Source organism: Ovis aries, chromosome 12 (genome assembly GCF_016772045.2).
Source record: "Ovis aries strain OAR_USU_Benz2616 breed Rambouillet chromosome 12, ARS-UI_Ramb_v3.0, whole genome shotgun sequence".
In the NCBI taxonomy this organism is placed as follows: domain Eukaryota; kingdom Metazoa; phylum Chordata; class Mammalia; order Artiodactyla; family Bovidae; genus Ovis; species Ovis aries.
The window spans coordinates 30,212,134-30,234,009 of record NC_056065.1 but is presented as its reverse complement, the minus strand read 5'-3'; the positions used below and the strand labels follow the sequence as shown (position 1 = coordinate 30,234,009).

General features: G+C 40.1%; 1 protein-coding gene across 4 annotated transcripts in view; it reads right to left on the bottom strand.

The window, feature by feature from the left end:
- The window catches only part of SMYD3 (SET and MYND domain containing 3), a 770,036-nt gene that overhangs the window by 640,139 nt on the left and 108,021 nt on the right, over nucleotides 1–21,876 (bottom strand). Inside the window, exons 1-2 of one of the 4 annotated variants that reach the window (XM_042257173.2) lie at nucleotides 8,182–8,281; nucleotides 7,571–7,743 (exon numbers count right to left, since the gene is read on the bottom strand). The exons of 2 other annotated variants lie outside the window; for them this stretch is intronic. The gene's annotated coding sequence lies outside the window, so the exon portion shown is untranslated. Of the gene's footprint in view, nucleotides 1–7,570; nucleotides 7,744–8,181; nucleotides 8,282–21,876 lie in introns of those variants that run through there. One more of the 4 variants, XM_042257174.2, reaches the window with a different exon arrangement.

The window sequence follows — 21,876 nt, the reverse complement described above, 5'->3', positions numbered from 1 at the left end:
TCCTGCATTGTAGGCAGATTCTTTACTGCATGAACCACCAGGGAAGCCCAGTGTTTTCCATTAACCTATGATAAAAGGCTGACTATGGGCTTCCCTGGGGCTTCCCTAGTGGCTCAGATGGTAAAGCGTCTGTCTGCAACGCAGGAGACCCAGGTTCAATCCCTGGGTTGGGAAGATCCCCTGTAGAAGGAAATGGCAGCCCACTCCAGTATTCTTGCCTGGAAAATCCCATGGACCGTGGAGCCTGGTAGGCTACTGTCCATGGGGTTGCAAAGAGTTGGACACGACTGAGCGACCTCACTTTCACTTTCACTTTCATGGGTTTCCCTGATGGCTCAGAGGTAAAGAATCCACCTGTAATGCAGGAGATGCAAGAGATGCAGGTTCGATCCCTAGGGTCGAGAAGATCTCCTGGAGTAGGAAATGGCAACCTGCTCCAGTATTCTTGCCTAGGAAATCCCATGGAGACGAGTCTGGTGGCTTACAGTCCATTGAATTGCAAAGAGCCTGACACAACTTTAGCAACTAAACAACAACAACAATTTTGAAGCAATATTATGACATGAAAATACTCAAGAAAACTATCTTGAAAGATAAATCAACTTTCAGATATTTTTTCTCCCATGCTATACTGTTTTAACTTCATGTTATTTTTATAACAAATTCTTGAGCACTTTTAGGATGACAGCAAAGTTGAGAAGAAGGTACAGAGATCACCCATTCACTCCGTGGCCCCCGCACATTCATAGCCACTCCCATATCATCACGCCCTCCATACCACATTTGTTACAATCAGTGAACCTACATGCATGACACATTATAAGCACCTAAAGTCCACAGTTTACATCAGGGTTCACTTTTGCTGTTATACATTTTCCGAGCTTTCATAAATGTACAATAACATATATCTATCATTAAAGTGTCAAACAGAATATTTTCACCACCCTAAAAATCCTGGGCTCCACCTATTCATCCCTCCCCTCAACTCAACCCATAGCAACCATGGGTCTTTTTCTGCCTCTGCAGTTTTTCCTTTTCTGGAATGTGATATAACTGGAGTTGTACCGTACAGACAGACTTAACAGATTATCTTCTTTCATTTAGCAATATGCATTTAAGTACCTGCCTGTCTTTCATGGCTTTGTAGATCATTCCATTTTAGCAGTGAGTAATATTCTTTCCTCAACCATATCCAGTAGATATTAGCAGATAGTAATATTAGTAGATACTAAAGAAATGAATCGTTTCTGTTACAGCATTTTTTTTATTTCTAGCATTTCTTCTGGTTTCTTTCTTAGGATTTCGGTCTCTCTGCTAGTATTGTCCATCTGTTTTTATATACTGTCTACTTCATCCATAAGAACCCTTAGCATATCCATCACAGCTGTTTTAAATTCCCAGTCTGGTAATTCCAATATCTCTGTTATATCTGGTTCTGACACTTCTTTCTCTTCAAACTGTGTTTGTCCCCTTTTGGTATGCCTTATGATTTTTTCTTCTTGATAGCTGGATATGATGTCCTGGGTAAAAGGAACTGCTGTAAATAGACCTTTAATAATGAAGTAGTGAGTCGTTGGGCAAAAGCAGTCTCATGATCAGGCTTCTGCCTTTTAATGAGCCAGTGCTTCTGGACTGTGAACATCGCAAGTGCATCACAAGTGTTTCTTGGGGTTGTTTTATTGTTATTGTTTTGGTCTCTTTAGGTGAGAGAATGACTAGCGTGGACTGGAGTTGGATATTTCCCTCTTCCCACATGGAAGGCAGAGAGGAAGTTAGTATTTCCCATCTACTGGAGCTGACTGGAGTGGGTATTTCCCTTCCTCCAGGTCCATTAGGCTCCAGTAACACTCCAGCAGGTTAGGATATGATAAGCTAATTTCTTCTGAGGAAAGCATTGTTAGGGAGTGCAAAGTGCTCTGCTGTTTTTCAGAATGGCTCCTCTTCCCCTCCCCCTGCCAGAAGCATGAGGGAATTTTTCTCCAACATTTACTGTAAGAACCTGGTCAAGCTCCCAGAGGTAAAATTCAAAAAGTATGGGCTGCCTCCCGTGACTAGGTTCCCCTGAAGTTTTTAATCCTCAGATTAAAAAGAGCCTAATATTGTAAGTCAACTATATATCAATAAAAAATTAATTTTAAAAAGCCATTCAACAAGACCACTAAGATTATAGTCACATTTTATGCTATAATTTTCATCATTGCCTTTTTTCTCCTTTATTTATTTATTTATTTTTAAGAAATAAAAGACAAAGAAACTCCTCTGTGTGACTCCATGGACTGTAGCCTGTCGGGCTCCTCTGTCCATGGAATTGTCCAGGCAAGAATACTTGAGTGGGTAGCCATTCCCGTCGCCAGGCCATCTTTCCAACCCAGGGATCAAATTTGAGTCTCCTGCATTGTAGACAGATTCTTTACCATCTGAGCCACCAGGGAAGCCCATATTTAAGGTACATAATCTCAGTGGTAAGCCTGCAGTGCAGGAGATGAGGGTTCAATCCCTGGGTCGGAAGATCCCCTGGAGAAGGAAATGGCAACCCACGCCAGTGTTCTTGCCTGGAGAATCCCATGGACAGAGGAGCCTGATGGGCTACATACAGTCCATGGGGTCACAAAGAGTCAGACATGACTGAGCAGCTAACACTTTCACACTTTGAATCCTAAAAATGGTTCAGTTCCTCAGTGACTAAATTTATGTCATCAGTTAAGAAGTCATTCATTGATTTATTCATTTAACAATTACATATTATGCCAGATACTATTTTGGCAGTGAGAAATAAGCACCGAACATTACAAAAACAGTACCTGCCTTCACAAAGCTTAGTCTTCAGCTGTAAAATAATTTAACAAGGCAACTAAAACACAGTACGTCAAGTGCTTTTTTTAAATAACTAAGTTTTGCCAACTACACCAGAAATGACTTGCACTTCAAGTTTTCATTTCAGATCCATTTGCTAAAAGTCCTTGAGGTATTTAGACAACTTTCAGAAACAATAACATGGTTAACAACATGAAACAGTTGTGCTATTTTATGACTTCTAAAGATTGAAGGCAGGAAGAGAAGCGGATGACAGAGAATGAGATGGCTGGATGGCAGCACTGACTCAATGGACGTCAGTTTGAGCAAGCTCTGGGAGATGGTGATGGACAGGAAAGCGCAGCGTGCTCAGTCCATGAGGTCACAAAGAGTCGGACATGACTGAGCGACCAACTGAACTGATGACTTCTAATGTTGATACAGTACAAATTCCTGCTGCTGCTAAGTCACGTCAGTCGTGTCCGACTCTGTGCGACCCCAAGGACTGCAGCCTACCAGGCTCCTCCATCCATGAGATTTTCCAGGCAAGAGTACTGGAGTGGGGTGCCATTGCCTTCTCCAGTACAAATTCCTAGCCACTTTCAAATTCTTGCTACTCTCAGGCTACTGCAGTTTAGATGGAAAACTTAAGATTAAAAAAAAAAAGGCAAAAGAAGCAAAATGAAAAATACTAGCCATGCAATAAAATAACTAATACACTCTTATTTTATTCAGTTAATTATCCTGGGCAGAAAAGGAAAAACCAACTATGAATTACATGGTATCTGTGAGTGTATTCTTTGGGAAATACTGAAAACTGAAAGCATTCACATGGAAAGAAATGGCTTTATATCCACCATTGCCTTTTTTTCTCAGAAACTGAAATTCATAAATGTCACAAAATTCCATTTTGATTTACAAATGACATTTGTAAATCAAAAGAAACTAGCAATAGTCAATGAATATGATACTAGTTTTTTTTTAATGTTTGGGGCAGCTATATCACAGTATCTTAAGACATACTTCCTCAGATTAATTCAGTGATCATTTTCAAAGCAAAGCTTTCTTTCAGAGCTATAAAAAGAAAATATTTCTAGGTAACCAAAAAGAGTCATTAAACTGGAAAACACTGATAATATTAAACTCTAAAAATAATGTATGTAATAATCGTATAAAGTTTTAAAACATCCCAGTAACAATGTTTTTAAAGCTCAGAAACTCAAATATTATTTTAAGATTATTATTATAATCCATTCTACCCTAGGATAAAATAACCTCTCTAAACGGTATATACTACCTTCACCCATCCTTTCTTTTCCCAAAGGAATGGCAAAAACAGAAATGCAGTATTTTTATTGCAGTCATAGGAACATTAGTTCAATATATATGGAATTAAAATTCTAAATACCGTAAATAACAAAATACAGGTATTTTTTCATCCTACTGAGTAAATTCAAGATATTTACTAATTATCTAGTCTCCAAATTTATGAATTACTATAGTAAAATGTGAAGCAAAACTGTTCAAAATCAGTTAAACTCAGTCTTGATGTGCTAAAATGATTAACACCACCATCTTAAAGATAACCCCACATCTGAAACACATGATATCTCCATGATTTCAGGGCACAAATCCTTCTATCCATCAAAGTAAATGGAAGGTTAGAGAGGTTAATAGAGACAGAGTGTCTGTAATAGACTTCTGCATTTCATCCCCACTCAATATACTCCGATGATCACTGAGCTATTTGTAATGTTCTTATGAATCAATGCTCCCTTTACATTCCAGATAGAAGCTAGAAGCCACTGCGTGAAGCAATAAAGCTCACCTTTGCAATCCTCATCAAGCTGATCGGATGATTAAATCTATGTGAGGCTTCATAAACAATTGAAGTGCAGGCACAACTTTAATTAAAAACTCAAATGGCACTGCTAAACACCTAAATAAAACATGAACAAGTACAACAGCCACCTGCAAAGAGCAACGGCAATTTCCAGCCTCTGTCTACCGAAGAGATTTTTCTCCATTCAGACGCACAATCACCCTGGCTGTATGATCCCTGGGATAGCAGTAGCAGTCAATAATTTAAAATCATGGAAATAAGTGTTGAATATATACTTACACTTTACTATGAACTGCACAGTAGCCACCAAAAATTGCTCCAGACCTAAAATAACAAAATGCTCTCATATGCTAGGATGGCGCCCAATTCTCTTTAATTCATTTTATTAATTCACTTAGTTTATTTGGCTGTGCCAGGTATTAGTTGCAGCCCATGGGATCTAGTTTCCTGACCAGGGATCAAACTTGAGTCACCACCACAAAGTCTTAGCCCCTAAACCTCCAGGGAAGTCCCTGGCACCCAATTCTATCCTAACTTTTCATAAAAACTTACCATTGGGGGGAAAAAAAAAAAAAAGCTCATATGGTAGATTGCTGATAAACAGGGTCAATTTATTCTTCACTCTGATTGCGTGACTGATGAAGGGTAATCCTGGGATGACATGACTTTTTGGTTCATCCCTGACAGAAGGAAAATTTCTGGAAGATTAAGACCACAGAGCTGGTTGGATAAGTCACTGTCCAAGTCAGAAGGCAGAGTCAGAAAGATTTGTGCTGGAGAGCAGTATGCAGAGCCTGGAGCAGAAAGTCCCTTTTGTTTTCTTTTAGTAGTCTACCTTGAAATCAAATTTCCTGGTGCTAGGTCGACTTTGTTGTTTTAAGTGATAGAGTCTGACAGTATACTGTTATATTTTCCATTTATACTTTGTCTCCTCTCAGGGTCATATAATCCTGACTGTTCTAGTCAGCCCTATGTAGAGAAAAGATGAAGGATTTAAGTCAGAAAGCACTCGGGTTGAACATTTAGCTCCGTCTCTTATGAGCTGTGTGATCTTGGAAAAGTGGCTTTTCCTCTGTGTAGGTCCATTTCTTCACTTACTAAATGAAGATAATAAAATTTCTCACATGACTGTTTTGAGAAGTAAATCAGATGGCATATGTGACAGTTCAGATACTCAAAAAATAAAATAAGTTAGTTCCCAACTCTTCTCCTTATCTTAAATATATCCTTCATTCCAGATTGCTCTTCCTACTGTTCTCTCCTTCTCAGAGGTAGATAATCCATGCCCTATCCTTGCTGCCTCCCAACCATAACGCAACAGAAAGTATAATCAACTGAAAGAACATTCAACCAGGAAACAACCCAGAAGTTCCCTGACAGGAGAATGAATGAAGTGTGATATAACCTATACAGTGGACTGTCATACAGCCATGAAAATGAATGGACTACAGCTACATGCAATGACAGATGAATCTTGAAATTGCAATGTTGACTACCCAAAATATCCCATTATATACATTCAGCAATGATACCACTTTATAGCACTCAAGAAATGAGAGACATCTGGGTTTAAGCGTCTATACATTTGTACTAAGCACAGAAACATCTCAGATACCCCGATTCATAGTCAGTGTTTTCACAGAAATTTATTCCTGTTTGAATACACACTTAGGTTGAAATGTATACTACAACATTCATGGACACACTGAACAAAAGCAACATTCTTCTGTTCTAATACTGTAGATTTTTTTCTTTAAAATAAAGCCAGCAACATAGACCACCTTTCATTTACCTACCTTGAATTCAAATCACAATGATGGCTCTAAATGGAAAATTTTTTTCCTTTTTGTTAGAAAAGCTTTCCACACACTGTGGCAACCACAGCTGTTGAGGTCAGCAGCATCATGGCAACTATGAAAGGTCAGCAATTTAGCTCTTTCATATTGAGGTCTCAGCTGTAGATCCCATCTGTGCTGACTTCAGGCTGAAGGGAATAAATTTCTTCCAGTTTAAAAACTGAAACATATGCTGCAATAATTAAAGGTTTCTGGAGCCAGTTCAGCAGTGCCAGGGATGCTGAAGCTGAGGACCTGTGAACACACCAGAGGACTTCCCATAGGGCACCCACCTGCTAAACAAAGGATACTTCCGAAGGCGCTGCACTAAGGTCCCCATGTCCAAAAAGGCAGAAAGAAACCAGTCCCACTCCCTCTATGTATTTTCTATACCTTACAACAGACTCCTTCCTACTGAAACAGAGGGTGGTGGTTTTGCAAGTCCAGCATTTTCTCTTTGCATCTCCTTTACTTACCTAGGCCTGCACTAATACTAGACACATGTGGCTATTCATATTTAATTAAAATTCAATAAAATTTTTTAATTAACTTCCTCAGTCACACTAGCTACATTTCAAGTGCTCAAGTACAACATATGACTACTGGCTGTTTACCATACAGAACATTAAAGAGAGTACTTTTGAACAGTCCTGATCCAGACACTAATGCATATTTAAAACAAAACCAGGGCTTCCCTGGTAGCTCAGTAGTCAAGAATCCGCCTGCCAAAGCAGGAGACACAGGTTCAATCCCTGGACCAGGAAGATCCCACATGTCGCAGGGCAACTAAGCCTGAGCGCCACAACCGCTGAGCCTGGGTTCTAGAGCCAGGGAGTCGCAGCCACCAAAGCCCCCGTGCTGGAGTCTGTGCTCTGCGACAGGAAAAGTCACCTCAATGAGAAGCCCACGGTCCGCACCTGGAGAGCAGCCCCTGCTCACTGCAACTAGAGCAGCCTGCGCAGCAACGAAGGCCCAGCACAGCCAAAACTCAATCGACAAAGAATAAGTTATTCAAAACAAAACCTTCACCAGACTGCTGACTATAAAAATCCTAGAGTCAGCCAGAAAATGTCAAGGATTAGTCACCCAGCACAGTTACCTGAGGTTTTTCCAGGCTTGGGTGTTCGAGGCTTCTCTTGGAACTGTCTGTATATGTCCATTCCATGGTTTAGCGGTGCCCAGTGATGAGAAAGAATGGACCCCTGGAGCTGCATGGTTGAGTCTGACTCTCTAAACCATGACTCTCTGAGTTACTCACCCTGTCTCATTTTCCTATATGTAAAAATGAAGTCAATAGTAACAACTTCATAGATCTGTTTAAAAATTAAATGATACAATACTTATAAAACTATTAGTACCACACTTCGTACATGTTAAGAGCTCTATAATTGTTATCTATTAACCATTATTATCGTTGCCAAAAGGTAGAGAAAGGAAATAATACGATGAATTTTATCCATTAGAATCTATTTAGAGCTCTGGTAAAGATTCTCTATGAGAGAAAATAAAAAATACATGATCTTATTTCATTTTCTGCACTGTATATTTACAAATTAATCATTTCCTGTCTCACTTTTTACAGGCCTGTTCACTGTGCTCACAAGTCTTGTGTACACACTATGTGCATAGTGCTATGTGTCAAGAACTGCTCAAAGCACATAGCATGTGGCCACTAACGAAATCCTCACAGCAGTCCCACAAGGTAAGTACCTCGATGTACCTCTCCCCTTCCAGATGAGAAGCCAGAGACGCTGAGAGGTTCCGTAACCAATGCAAGATCATGCAGCTTGGAAGTGGCAGTGACTGGATTGGAATGCAGGCAATCTGGACCCAGAGTTTCTGCTCGCAGGCATTATGCAATATTTCCCTATACGCTGAAAGTTTCCTTCCCAAACAAACAAAGCATTTCCAAGCTAGCTGTTAGGTAATATTATTAGAAACAGACAGCTTATTTAATGGGCTTGGCAATGACAGGGAAGGGGGAAGTCTCTTGGGATTTGGATGTGACCACAGCAGTAATCACTATCTGGACTTCTAACCCCCCTGGCAAATGTGGAAGGAAACAAGCTCTGCTCAGGAGGGTTGGCACGGATCCCTGGGAGGTGTGGGAGCAAGCTGTGAGGGTGGATCAGATTTCACAATGAGTGGTTGCGGGGGAGGAACCATAGGCATTCACCCTGCAGGAGACAAGGGTGCTTACATCCCACAGTACATGTCACAATCCCACACAGCTTTCAGCTAGCACATTTCGGTCTAGAACCAAATTCCTTTTTACATATGGGCAGAAGCAGTCCTTGCATTGTTTTAGTAATTTAACATGCTGGTTTTTCCAGGATTGCTATTACTAGGCAAACTAAAGAAAATTAATACTTTTTTGTCCAAAGCTTTACCAAGAGTTGCTCAAGATTTCAGACGATAATGTCATGCTATTTGAATCACCAACTCAGTACATTTCTATCAGTCTTCATTAGAGCTGCATATTTATAGTAATTCTTCTATGAATTCTAATCATGCCTAAACATTCATATAAGGCAACATATACTATTTTATGATAACTTCCCATTTATTTCTCCTTTATTGTATTATTTGGGCATTATATTTGTATTTTGAAATAATGTATATAAGTAGCTGTCTTAGCTAAGATTTTTTTTCCTTCAGGATAGTTAAGTCTGTGTGTCTGTTTCCAAATACATGATTTACAAAAAGGGGACTTAGTTCTGTGAAACAAGCTGGTGGTGCACAGAATGGAGCCATGTGATACCCACCGTGCTGCTTCCCATCAATATTTTACTATCCTCAGAGCTCCATATCCCCTACACCAGCTTTCTGACTGCCTAGGACAAACAAAGGGAAAAATGAAACTTGCAAGTTCTCCATAGAGTCCTGGTCCCTCCCTATCCTAATCCCTACCCTGAAGCAAGTCTGCGGAAGAGAAACTACTATCCCTCCTCTTTCATTTTTTTTTTTTTAATTTTTAAAATTTTTTTTAATTTTATTTTTTATTATCACTGCCTTCCAGGCTGAGCCATCTTGGTTTGAATTTACCATTCTCAGCACATCCCCAAGAAGCTACAGAAAAGGCACATGACCTTAGATTGATCACCATCAAATCACCTCAAATTCTCAGCATCTCTACCCACTAGGTGAATAAGCATGACTTCACAATCCCTTGGGTAGTTCCTCCAGCACTCTCCCAGCCTGCATACAGTTTACTGATACTGCTATTTCCATCACCAAATCAAAGACAAAACACAGGATGTATATTTCATTTCCCTGACCTACCAGGCATCTCTTTAGTTTCTTACCACATAGCATCTAATGAAAGCAATTCTGTTGCCTATTTTTTTAATTTTCTATTTATTCTTTAGACATAAAACCTTAAAGCTCTCTAATACTTGATCTCTTCTCAATGCCTTCTGCTCATTTCCTATACTTTAGCCAAAAATAGGGCAAGCATTAAATAAAAAAAGATCCCAGTAAAACAAAACAGATTGAATGACAACTACTTAACATGTGTTATAAAAGAATACTTACTGAGTTTTAAGAGAAGGGGGTAGAGAACCCCCCTTCAGAAGATTTTCTGAATTTGCATTCCTAAATGGAACTAAGAACTGGAAAAAAGGGAGAAGAGAAGAGCATAGCGGGCAGTTTTATAAGTTTGCTCTATACCAGACCTTCCAATCACCTGATAAGGAAGGTTACTGAACTTTTTAGTCTGAAGAAATCAACACAGAGAGGTTAGACAGTTTGCTAAAGATCTTGCATATAAAAAACCAAACAAACAAAAAACCTCCACTATGACCATCACCTCAGTGCTAGGATTATAAACCATGCTTGTCTAATTAGATTACACCTTTCTGCCTCTTGACAATAAGTATTAAACTGGTGCTAACAACATATCAGGAACTGTGCTATTTCTTATTTAATCACCATAATAACCCAATGAGATAGGTACCAAATTTAGCTCCATTATGCAAATGGGAAAACTGAGGCTAGAGAAAATAAGTTAAGCTGCTCAAAACCATAGGAAATAGCACAGCTCATATTCAAACCCCAGAATCCATGCCCCTCATCATAAGACTATACCCTCTGCAAAGACTAAAATTCACTAGGCAAAACTGAGTAAACAGCTAATTTTCACCAGCCAAGATAACTAATGGAATTACAACAATTCTATTCCCAAAAGCAGAATTCCCAGGTGGCTCAGTGGTAAAGAATCTGCCTGCCAATGGAGGAGACGCAGGTTCAGTGCCTGGGTAAGGAAGATCCCCTGGAGAAGGAAATGGCAACCCATGCCAGTGTTCTTGCTTGGGAAATCCCATGGACAGAGGAGCCTGGGGTGCAATGGTCCATGGGGTCAGGACTGAGTCACAGCTACATTCATGAGGTTGGATTAGCAAATCAAAATGGGACTTTTTAAAATGTAAGAATTAAAATTCTTAAAAATCATAACCACTAACCTTAAGGATTAAATATCCTCTTTTGACGTGCTATTATAAATACCAAACATGAAGTGATTAAAGAGATAATTCCCTTTAATTGCTCTTTATGCATGGAAAGGGAGTAGCTGAGATTTAATGGTGTAACACAGAAGTGTCTCCCTATGTCTACCGCAATGGAAATCATTTTTCTGCTTAGACCTCCAGGCTCCTCCTTAACTGTTTAGAATCAGAGAGAAGTGGCCTCAAAACACAAAACAGAGCAGGCAATCTCTTGAGAGACTGAGGGCTGAGGCATCACACAATTTTATAAACAAGGCCAACAGTGAGAAATGTTAAGGATATACGAATATATTAGAGAAGAGCAAAAGAGTCTAAATAAACCATTTTTAAGGGCATTGAGGGATTATTCTTAGAATATATGTTAAGAAAAGCTAAAAACATTATCCGTTAAACTAACAAAGCCCTGACGTAAGAACCGGATATCCCAACTCAGCTATGTGGACACAGAGAAAAATCCAGATAAGAAGAGAACCATTCCTCTTCTCCACACAGCTTAAGATTTAGAACAAATATGCTAGAACTGATAGATTAATGTGTTCAGTTCAGTCGCATAGTCGTATCCAGCTTTTCGCGACCCCATGGGCTGCAGCATGCCAGGCTTCCCTGTCCGTCACCAACTCCCAGAACTTGCTCAAACTCATGTCCATCAAGTTGGTGATGCCATCCAACCATCTCATCCTCTGTCATCCCCTTCTTCTCCTGCCTTCAATCCTTCCCAGCATCAGGGTCTTTTCCAATGAGTCAGTTCTTCACATCAAGTGGCCAAAGTATAATGTGTGGTATCATGGAAATACTTCTTATTGTCAACACTCTGAAGGCTTTCATGTATATACTCTTTCTGTATCATATCTGTAGACAGAATACATTTATACATATATGTATAGTCTCATATATATTCACATACATATGTTCACAGGTAGAAACACATATGTAAATGGAAATACATGTGTGGATCGAGTAAGCGTAAATACTGGAGTCAGATTTCTCAGTCCATATTGGGCAAATCTGGTGAGCAGAAGAGCATTTGTAACAAAATGCTGTTGTAATTTAAGGCTAACTTAGGTTTAGGAATATTTTATATTATTCTAATGAGAATTGTATCTAAACGAAGATAAAACTAATAAAACTAACTTAGAACTGTTAACCCAGATTTATTCTTAGTAATTTTTATCCAAAAACTACCACACCAATTTGTGATCTTTTCTTCTCTAAACTCAGGTAAGATTTATCGTCTCTAGGCTCAGGATTCCAGAGCTGGGAGAAGAGAGTCCTGTCTTATAAAAATAGGGATATTTTAGAACTTGGACAAAGAAAATGGTAAAGCTCATCAAATTTCCTCCAAAGATGGCTGATTCTCTTTCCTACCAACCATTTTTGCTGTTCTGCATAACCGCTTCTCTTCCTTAATCTATGCTAAAATTTTAGTGGGCACGATTCTTCCTGTTAATGTTTCCATTTTCATACTCTTTCTGAAGACTTAACCTTGAAGGCTTTCTGTTAGTGGGGATTTGCTATATTAGAACAAGGCAGTGGATCAGAGATACGCAGGGGCTGAATCTTTCAGCTCCCTGGGAAACCATGCCAATTATGTGAACACCTTCTCTGGCCATTCATAAGACCAGGTTTGGATAGGGCCATACATTCTTGAAAATAAAACTATAGCTCTTAGGGACTGCCCCAGTCATATCTGACTCTTTGTGACCCTATGAACTGTAGCCCACCAGGCTCCTCTGTCCATGTCCAGGCAAGAATACAGGAGTGGGTTGCCATGCCCTCCTACAGGGGTGGGTTGCCATGCCCTCCTACAGGGGATCTTCCTGACCAGGGGTCGAAACAGCGTCTCATGTCTCCTGCACTGGCAGGCAGGTTCTTACCACTAGTGCCACCTGGGAAGCCCAACATAGTCATAGATCCCAGGATTAGGATATAAACATCTTTAGGAGGCTATTACTTTGCCCCACAGTTCATTTTTGTACTTGGGCTTTAATTTCCAAAAATACTTGTTTTATGAATTAAAAAAAAAAAAACGGGGTTGCAGTAACTTTTCCTTAACAATAACAGAACAGTTTTTTTGTTGTCTCATTATGTTTTCTTCCTCTTGCATTGTTCATTTTCAGAAAGTTACTTAAAAATAAAAAAGTCTGTTTTGTCTGTGTCCTTCATATTAACATGTTTCCTCAAAAGTCTAATGAACTTTGACTATCCCCTCTATGGTAGATACTGAAAGCTGTTTTGAAGTCAGTAAGCAAAAGCCAACTATTGACTAGAAGGCTTCATTCTGGAGCAGCGCTATCCAGTAGACATATGTAATTTTAAGCTTTCTGGTAGCAACATTAAAAAGAAATGGGTTAAATTAATTTAAATAAAATTTATTTAACCTACTATATCAAAAATATCATTTCAGGGGGACTTCCCTGGTGGTGCAGTGGCTAAGACTCTGAGCTCTTGGTGCAGGGGGCCTGGGTTCGATCCCTGGTCAGGGAACTAAGAGTTAGAATGCCACAACTAAGGAGCCCTCTTGCCACAACTAAGACTCAGTAGAGCCAAATAAATACTTTAAAATAAAAAGAAAAGAAATATTATTTCAACATGTAATCACTATATCAATTATTGAGGTGCTTTATATTTTTCTCTTATGAAGTTTTTAAAATACAGAGTGAATTTTACTATCTAAAATCAGACCATCTATATTTCAATGCTCAGTAGCCTCACATTGCTCAGTGACTACCAAACTGGACAACGGAAGCCTTAAGTGATCTGGGGAAAGCCTGATTATGGGAACTGGGGCTGGTTAAAATTTCCCAGAAAAATAGAAAAGTGTCCTCCCACATCCTGCTGGGGGAGTATAAGCCCCTCTGCCATTGCTCTGGGATTCAAGTGTGCAAAGGGGTTACAACACAGTATAGATTGTCGCAACATCCCGCCCCTGCCAGTGTTCAGCCTGGCACCACTGCCTCAGCTATGCCTGAGGCCCCTAGAGGGGCAATTCCCAGGCTATGCAGCATTAGGGAGACCTGAGGGTGGGGGCATTAATTCTTTGTCGTTTCTTTCAACAGATCGCTGGCATCTTTCGAGATTCTTTCACAGGTTCAGGATGCTCGCAAATGCTCACTTTCTATCATCTGTTTAGATTTCAACTTTTTATTTCCTTTCGAAGTGAGTCTCTGACTTCTTAAATCAGCTTCTACAATTACATTGGGCGTTTTCTTCCTCCTATTTTTTACATTGTTTTCTGTTTATGCCAATTCACCCTCCTCCTCTTGGGAAAAAAAAAATTTTCCTTTGTTATTTTTGTTGTATTTCAAGAGGGAACTGCAGTAAATGTAGGTATTTCCTCAGCCATTTTTAACTGCCTTTTTTCTGCAGTTCCACACATCTCTCTTGGTGGTCATTTGGCCGGCTGATTCTGTCTGTGCCAACCACAGCCTCCCCTTCTCCCAGGTATCTGACTGACTTACTGAGTCCTTTTCATGTCCCAAACTCTGAGAATTCAGAAATGGACATGACCCCTGGTCTCTCAGTGCAGTGCAGGAAGATTCACAAAGGGTAAAGAAAGGAATGAACAGCTAGGTGATTCCAGTGTGTGTGTTCTTTATACCACAGTCCTGAACTGGGGTGGGTGGGGGTGTGTGGGTGTCTGTGTGTGTCCTCAGTCATATCCAACTCTTTCAAGTGTGTGTGTTCTTTATACCACAATTCTGAACTGGGGTGTGTGTGTGTGTGTGTGTGTGTGTGTGTGGCCTCAGTCGCATCCAACTCTTGCCAAACCCATGAACTAACTGTAGCCCAACAGGCTCCTCTGTCCATGGGATTTCCCAGGCATGAATACTGGAGTGGATTGCCATTTCCAAATCCAGGAGCTCTTCCCACCTAGGGACCGAACCCTTGTCTCCTGCGTCAGCAGGCGGATTCTTTACCTTTACCACTAACATCACCTGGGTGCTTTCAGAGCACAGAAGGAAGGTGTCCAGCTTCCCCAGGCAAGCTGCCTTCCTCCACTGCACATCTGGTCTTGTCTTCTTAGCATTATTTGCCTCATTTTCTTTTTCTTCCATTTTCATTCTTTTAGGACTTCCAAGTTTGCAAAATTTCACATGTCTCCTACTCTGGGTCAGTCAGTTCCTTTCCCAACTACAGTGTCTCACAAGCTGATCACGTCTAGATTCCTCTGTCCACCTGACCCACACAGGTCTACCATGTACAACCTGGAGGCATGCCAGGCAACGCTCACTCCTGGGCAGAGAGAAAGCCCTGGGCTGATGGTGTGGTCTGGTTCAGTGTCTGTGAAATCAGTTGCTTTCTTCATTCAAAGACTAAAGAAAATGCTTAAATTTCCATCCCAGTAATTAATATGATTTTTAAAATGTAAAATAGATAACATAAAATTTACCATTTCAACCAATTTTAAGTACAATTCACAAGGTTGTGCAATCATCAACACTGTTTTTGAAATTTTTAAATCATCCCCCTCAAAAAGTTCTATTACCATTAAGAAATGAGTTCCACTTTCTCCTTCCCACCAGGCCCTAGTAACCTCTGATCCACTTTCTGTCTCACTGAATTTGCTTGTTCTAGGTATTTCATATAAGAAAAATCATACCACGTTTGTCCCTTTGTGTTTGGCTTATTTCACTTAGCCTCGTGTTTTCAAGGTTCAATGCAGTAAAATATATCAGAACTTCATCTATTGGTTTTTGATCTTAGATAGTCATACTAATTTTCTCTTGAAACATTTTTATGTTTTTCAATGCAAAAATGAATTTTTTTCTCCTTTTTCTTTCATATTATATGACCTTCATAACAGTTTTTTTTTTCCTTTAACTTTTCCCAGTGGATACTGCTATACTTGTGTGCTTATTGATTCATGCTGATGAATAGTAATTTCATGCAAGCTATCCTGGCATGTAGGGTTCATTTTTCATGCGATCTGCATAAAAACAGTGGTGGTGAATATTAATCAAGTAAGAATGCAGACCTGAATTTCAAAAAAAGCTTAATTAGAATACACAAGTCACATGAGCCATCCCACTGCAGGAAAAGTATGCTCCATATATTTGTAGCTTAAGACTTCTTGTTCCAACCTACAAATTGATATGTGTCACTGTAGGAATACAAAATGGGGGTGGGTGGGGCAGAACTGTTCCTCTCACGTGACATTCTCAAGACTGATTTTTATTATCAGGACCATATTTTACACCAAATTAAAATTGTTTTCCCAAGGACAAAAATATGGGTTTATAACTAAAAACTTAGTTATAGTAAGTTTACTTATTGAAAAATTTATATGTCAAGGTACTGTGCTGGGTGCCACATAGGAGACACAAAGAAATAAAAGTTCTCTAGGAAAATCCGGTCAGTGAATGTATCTGTAGGAAATTTATACCCATATGGATACAGTTCAGAATGTAAAAATATTTGTCACTAACATCAGAAAGTTAAACAGAAACACAGAATTAAAGCATGTATCAAGATCACAGTAAAAGTGATGTCAAAGGATAAGTAATAATAACTAAATGAACTCTGCAGTCCAGTGGCATTGAACATTTTTATTTGAAACAGTAAAACCCTTTTGTTCTCCAAAGGGAATCTTAAACCAAGTATGTTAAAAGTGTATATGTGTGTGGGGGGGGGGGGGGGCGGGGGGGCTGTTAACCACTCAGCTGTGTCCGACTCTTTGCAAACCCCATAGATAGTAGCCCACAAGGCTCCTCTGTCCATGGGGTTCTCCAGGCAAGAATACTGGAGTAGGGGGATCTTCCTCCTCCAGGGGATCTTCCCAACCCAGGGATCAAACCTGGGTCTCCTGCATTGCCGGCAGATTCTTTACCTTCTGGGCTACCAGGGAAGCCCTACAAGTGGGGGCGGGAGAGGCAAAGACTCTTTTATTGCTAGAAGCCAGCGTTCTAGATTCAGTTCTGCCAACTGTATGCCCTGAGACTATTTACCTAAATTCTCTGTCAATTCCCTTATTAACAGATGGGATTAATAATGGGATTGTTGCTAGAATTAAAAACAATGGAGGATGTAAAGCATTCAAAAGTGTCTGGAAGGACCAAATACATCTTCACGATTAATACAGGTTTAACTCATTTTATTAAGCTTTGTTTTATTGCCCTTCACAAAGTCTGCATTTTTTAAAAAATAAGCTGAAGGTTTGTGGCAACTCTGGGTTGAGCACAATTTTTCCAAAAGCACTTGCTCACTTTCACGTCTCTTGCGTCACATTTTGGTAATTCTCCCACCATTTCAAGTACTTTCATTCTTACTATATTTGTTATAGTGATATGCGATCAGTGATCTCTGATGCTACAATTCTGATTCTTTGGGGGTAGCATGCACCTCAGCATATGAGACGGTGAACTTGACAGATACTGTGTGTGTGTTCTGACTGCTCTACTCTCCCTTCCTCTCCTCCCGCCTCCCTTTTCCCTGAGACACAACAATTTGAAATTAGGCTAACTAATAACCTGAACTGAACTGAACTGAATAACCCTACAGTGGCCTCTAAATGTTCAAGCGAAGGAAAGAGTAGAATGTCTCTAACTTTAAAACAAACGCTAAACATGATTAAACTTAGTGAAGAAGGCTTGTCGAAAGCCAACACAGGCCCAAAGCTAGGCCTCTTTTGCCAAATGATTAGCCAAGTTGTGAAGGTAAAGGAAAATTTCTGGAAGGAAATTACAAGTGCTCCTTCAGTGAGCACACAAATGGTAAGAAAGCAAAACAGCCTCATTGCTGATCTGGAGACAGTCATAAAGATCTGGAAAGAGGGTCAAACCAGCCACAACATTCCCTTAAACCTAAGCCTGATCCACAGCAAGGCCCTAACTCTCTTCAATTCTGTGAACACTGACAGAGGTAAGAAGTTGCATAAGAAAAGTCTGAAGCTAGCAGAGGCAACTTCTGAGGTTTAAGGAAGGAAGCTGTCTCCAAAACATAAAAATGTAAAATGAAGCCACAAATGATGATGTAGAAGCTGCAACAAGTTATCCAGTTAATGAAGGCAGCTAACTAAGCAACAGATTTTCATGTAAATGAAACGGCCTCTATTGGACGAAGATCCCGTCTGGGTCTTTCGTTGCCAGAGACCAGAAATCAATGCCTGGCTTCAAAGGACAGCCTGACTCTCTTGTTAGGGGCTAATGCAGCTGGGCTAATGCAGCAGTTGAAGCTAGTGCTCGTTTACCATTCTGAAATCTAAGACCCGTAAGAATTAAGCTAAGTCTACTCTGCCTGGGCTCTATAAATGAAACAACAAAGCCTGGATGACAGCACATCTGTTTACAACACAGTTTACTGCATGTTTAAAGCCCACTGTTGAGACCAACTGCTCAGAAAAAAGGTTCCTTCAAAATATCACTGCTCATTGACAAAGCACCTGGCTACCTAAGAGCTCTGATGGAGATGTACAAGATTTATGTTGCTTCCAGGCCTACCAACAACAACATCTGTCTGCAGCCTTTGGATCAAAGAGTAACTCTGATTTTCAAGTCTGATTATGAAAGAAATACATTTTGTTCAGGCTAATGATTTCTCTGATGGATCTGGGGAAAGTAAACTGAAAACCTTCTGGAAAGGATTCACCATGCTAGATTCCATTAAGAATATTCCAGACTCATGGGAAGAGGTCAAAACATCAACATTAACAGGAGTTTGGAAGAAGTTGATTCCAACGCTTACAGATGACTTTGAGGGGTTCGAGACTTCAGTGGAGCAAATAACTACAGATGTGGTAGAAAGAGCAAGAGAATTAGAAGCAGAATCTGAAGATGTGACTGAATTGCTGCAATCTCACGATCAACCTTCAATGAAGACAAAAAAATACAGAGGGAAGTTGGGCCAGTGCCAGGTGGCATCACATAGGAACCAACATGGAACTTTATATGCGGGAGAAAGAAACATCAGCCTTGTTTAATTCATTGTTAAATCTAGTCTCTGTTACTTCAGCCAAACAGATTCCCTAACTAATACTCTGTCATTTATATGTATATGTGTAACTGATTCACTGTGCCGTGCAGCAGAAACCAATACAACACTGTAAAGCAGTGTTGTATACTCCAGTAAATTTTTTTTTAATTTAATGAATGAGGAAGTGTTTTACTGATGAGCAAAGAAAGTGGTTTTGTGAGACAGAATCCATTCCCAGTGAAAATTACTGAAATGACAACAAACCATTTAGAATATTACATAAACTTAATTGATGAAGCAACAGCAGGGTTTGAGAGGACTGACTAATTTTGGGAGAAGTTCTACTGTGAGGAGATCTGCTGGATAATAGAAAAAGCAAGGGAATTCCAGAAAAATATCTACTTCTGCTTCACTGACTACTCTAAAGCCTTTGTGTGGATCATAGCAAACTGTGGAAGATTCTGAAAGAGAAGGGAATACCATTTTACCTACTTCCTGAGAAACCGGTATGCAGGTTTAGAAGCAAGTTAGAACTGGACATGGAACAATCAGTCAGTTCAGTCGCTCAGTCGTGTTCGACTCTTTGCAGCCCCATGAATCGCAGCACGCCAGGCCTCCCTGTCCATCACCAACTCCCGGAGTTCACTCAGATTCACGGCCATCGAGTCAGTCATGCCATCCAGCCATCTCATCCTCTGTCGTCCCCTTCTCCTCCTGCCCTCAATCCCTCCCAGCATCAGAGTCTTTTCCAATGAGTCAACTCTTCGCATGAAGTGGCCAAAGTACTGGAATTTCAGCTTTAGCATCATTCCTTCCAAAGAAATCCCAGGGCTGATCTGCTTCAGAATGGACTGGTTGGATCTCCTTGCAGTCCAAGGGATTCTCAAGAGTCTTCTCCAACACCACAGTTCAAAATCATCAATTCTTTGGTGTTCAGCCTTCTTCACAGTCCAGCTCTCACATCCATACATGACCACTGGAAAAACCATAGCCTTGATGGCTTCAAAATTGGGAAAGAGGTACACCAAGGCTGTATATTGTCACCCTGCTTGTTTAACTTATATGTAGAGTACATCATGCGAAATGCCAGGATCGATGAAGCACAAGCTAGAATCAAGATTTCTAGGAAAAATATCAATTACCTCAGATATGTAGATGACACCATCCTTACGGCAGAAAGCGAAGAAGAACTAAAGAGCCTCTTGATGAAAGTGAAAGAGGAGAGTGAAAAAGTAGGCTTAAAACTCGGCATTCAAAAAACAAAGATCATGGCATCTGGTCCTATTACTTCATGGCAAATAGAAGAGGAAACAATGAAAACAGCGACAGACTATTTTCTTAGGCTCCAAAATCACTGCAGACCATGACTGCACCCATGAAATTAACAGATGCTTGCTCTTTGGAAGAAAAGCTATGACAAACCTAGATGGCGGGAAACCAGAATTGAAAGAGACACGTGTACCCCAATGTTCATCGCAGCACTGTTTATAATAGCCAGGACATGGAAGCAACCTAAATGTCCATCAGCAGATGAATGGATAAGAAAGCTGTGGTACATATACACAATGGAGTATTCCTCAGCCATTAAAAATAATACAGTTCAATCAGTTCTAATGAGGTGGATGAAATGGGAGCCAATTATACAGAGTGAAGTAAGCCAGAAAGAAAAACACCAATATAGTATACTAACGCATATATATGGAATTTACAAAGATGGTAATGATAACCCTATTTGAGAGACAGCAAAAGAGACACAGATGTATAGAACAGTCTTTTGGACTCTGTGGGAGAGGGAGAGGGTGGGATGATTTGGGGGAATGGCATGGAAATATGTATAATATCATATAAGAAACAAATCACCAGTCCAAGTTTGATACAGGATGCTTGGGTCTGGTGCACTGGGATGACCCGGAGGGATGGTACGAGGAGGGAGGTGGGAGGGGGTTCAGGATGGGGATCACGTGTACGCCCGTGGAGGATTCATGTTGATGTGTGGCAGAACCAATACAATATTGTAGAGTAATTAGCCTCCAATTAAAATAAATTTAAATTTTAAAAAAAAGGCAGAAACATCACTTTGCTGTCGAAGGTCCATATAGTCAAAGCTATGGTTTTTCCAGTAGTTGTGTACAAATGTATGAGCTGGACCATAAAGAAGGCTAAGCACCAAAGAATCAAGGCTATCGAACTTGGTATTGGAGAAGACTCTTGAGAGTCAGGGATCAAACCAGTCAACCCTAAAGGAAATCAATCCTGAATATTCACTGGAAGGACTGATGCTGAAGCTGAAGCTCCAATACTTTGGCCACCTGACAGGAAGGATCGACTCACTGGAAAAGACCCTGATGCTGGGAAAGATTGAAGGCAGGAGGACAAGGGGGCAACAGAAGATGAGATGGTTGGATGGCATCACCAACTCAAAGGACATGAGTTTGGGCAAGCTCCAGGAGATGGTGAAGGACAGGGAAGCCTGGCGTGCTGCAGTCCATGGGGTCGCAAAGAGTCAAACACAACTGAGCAACTGAACAACAGCTGCTGTGAGTAAAATGCTCCTGCACACTATAGAGAAATCATTTATAAAAGGAAGAGTTAATTGATGCAGCAAATTTCACTGCTGTCTCATTTTAAGAAACTATCACAGCCATGCCAAACTCCACTGCCCACCACCCTGATCAATCAGCAGCCTCCAATATCAAGGCAAGGCCTTCTATCAGCAAAGGACTCAGATGATGGCTACCATTTTTTAACAAAACTATTTTTTAAATTTAGCTTTGTACATTGCTTTTTTAGATATAATGCTTTTGCCCATTTAATAGATTGCAGTACAGTGTAAACATATCTTTTACATGCACTAGGAAACCAAAAGCATTATGACTCACTTTACTGTGATATATTTGCTCTATTGCAGTGATCTGGAAAGTAACCCATGATATCTTGAAGGTATACCTATACATGTCAAGACATGATCTTATAAAATTAAGATATCCTACAATGA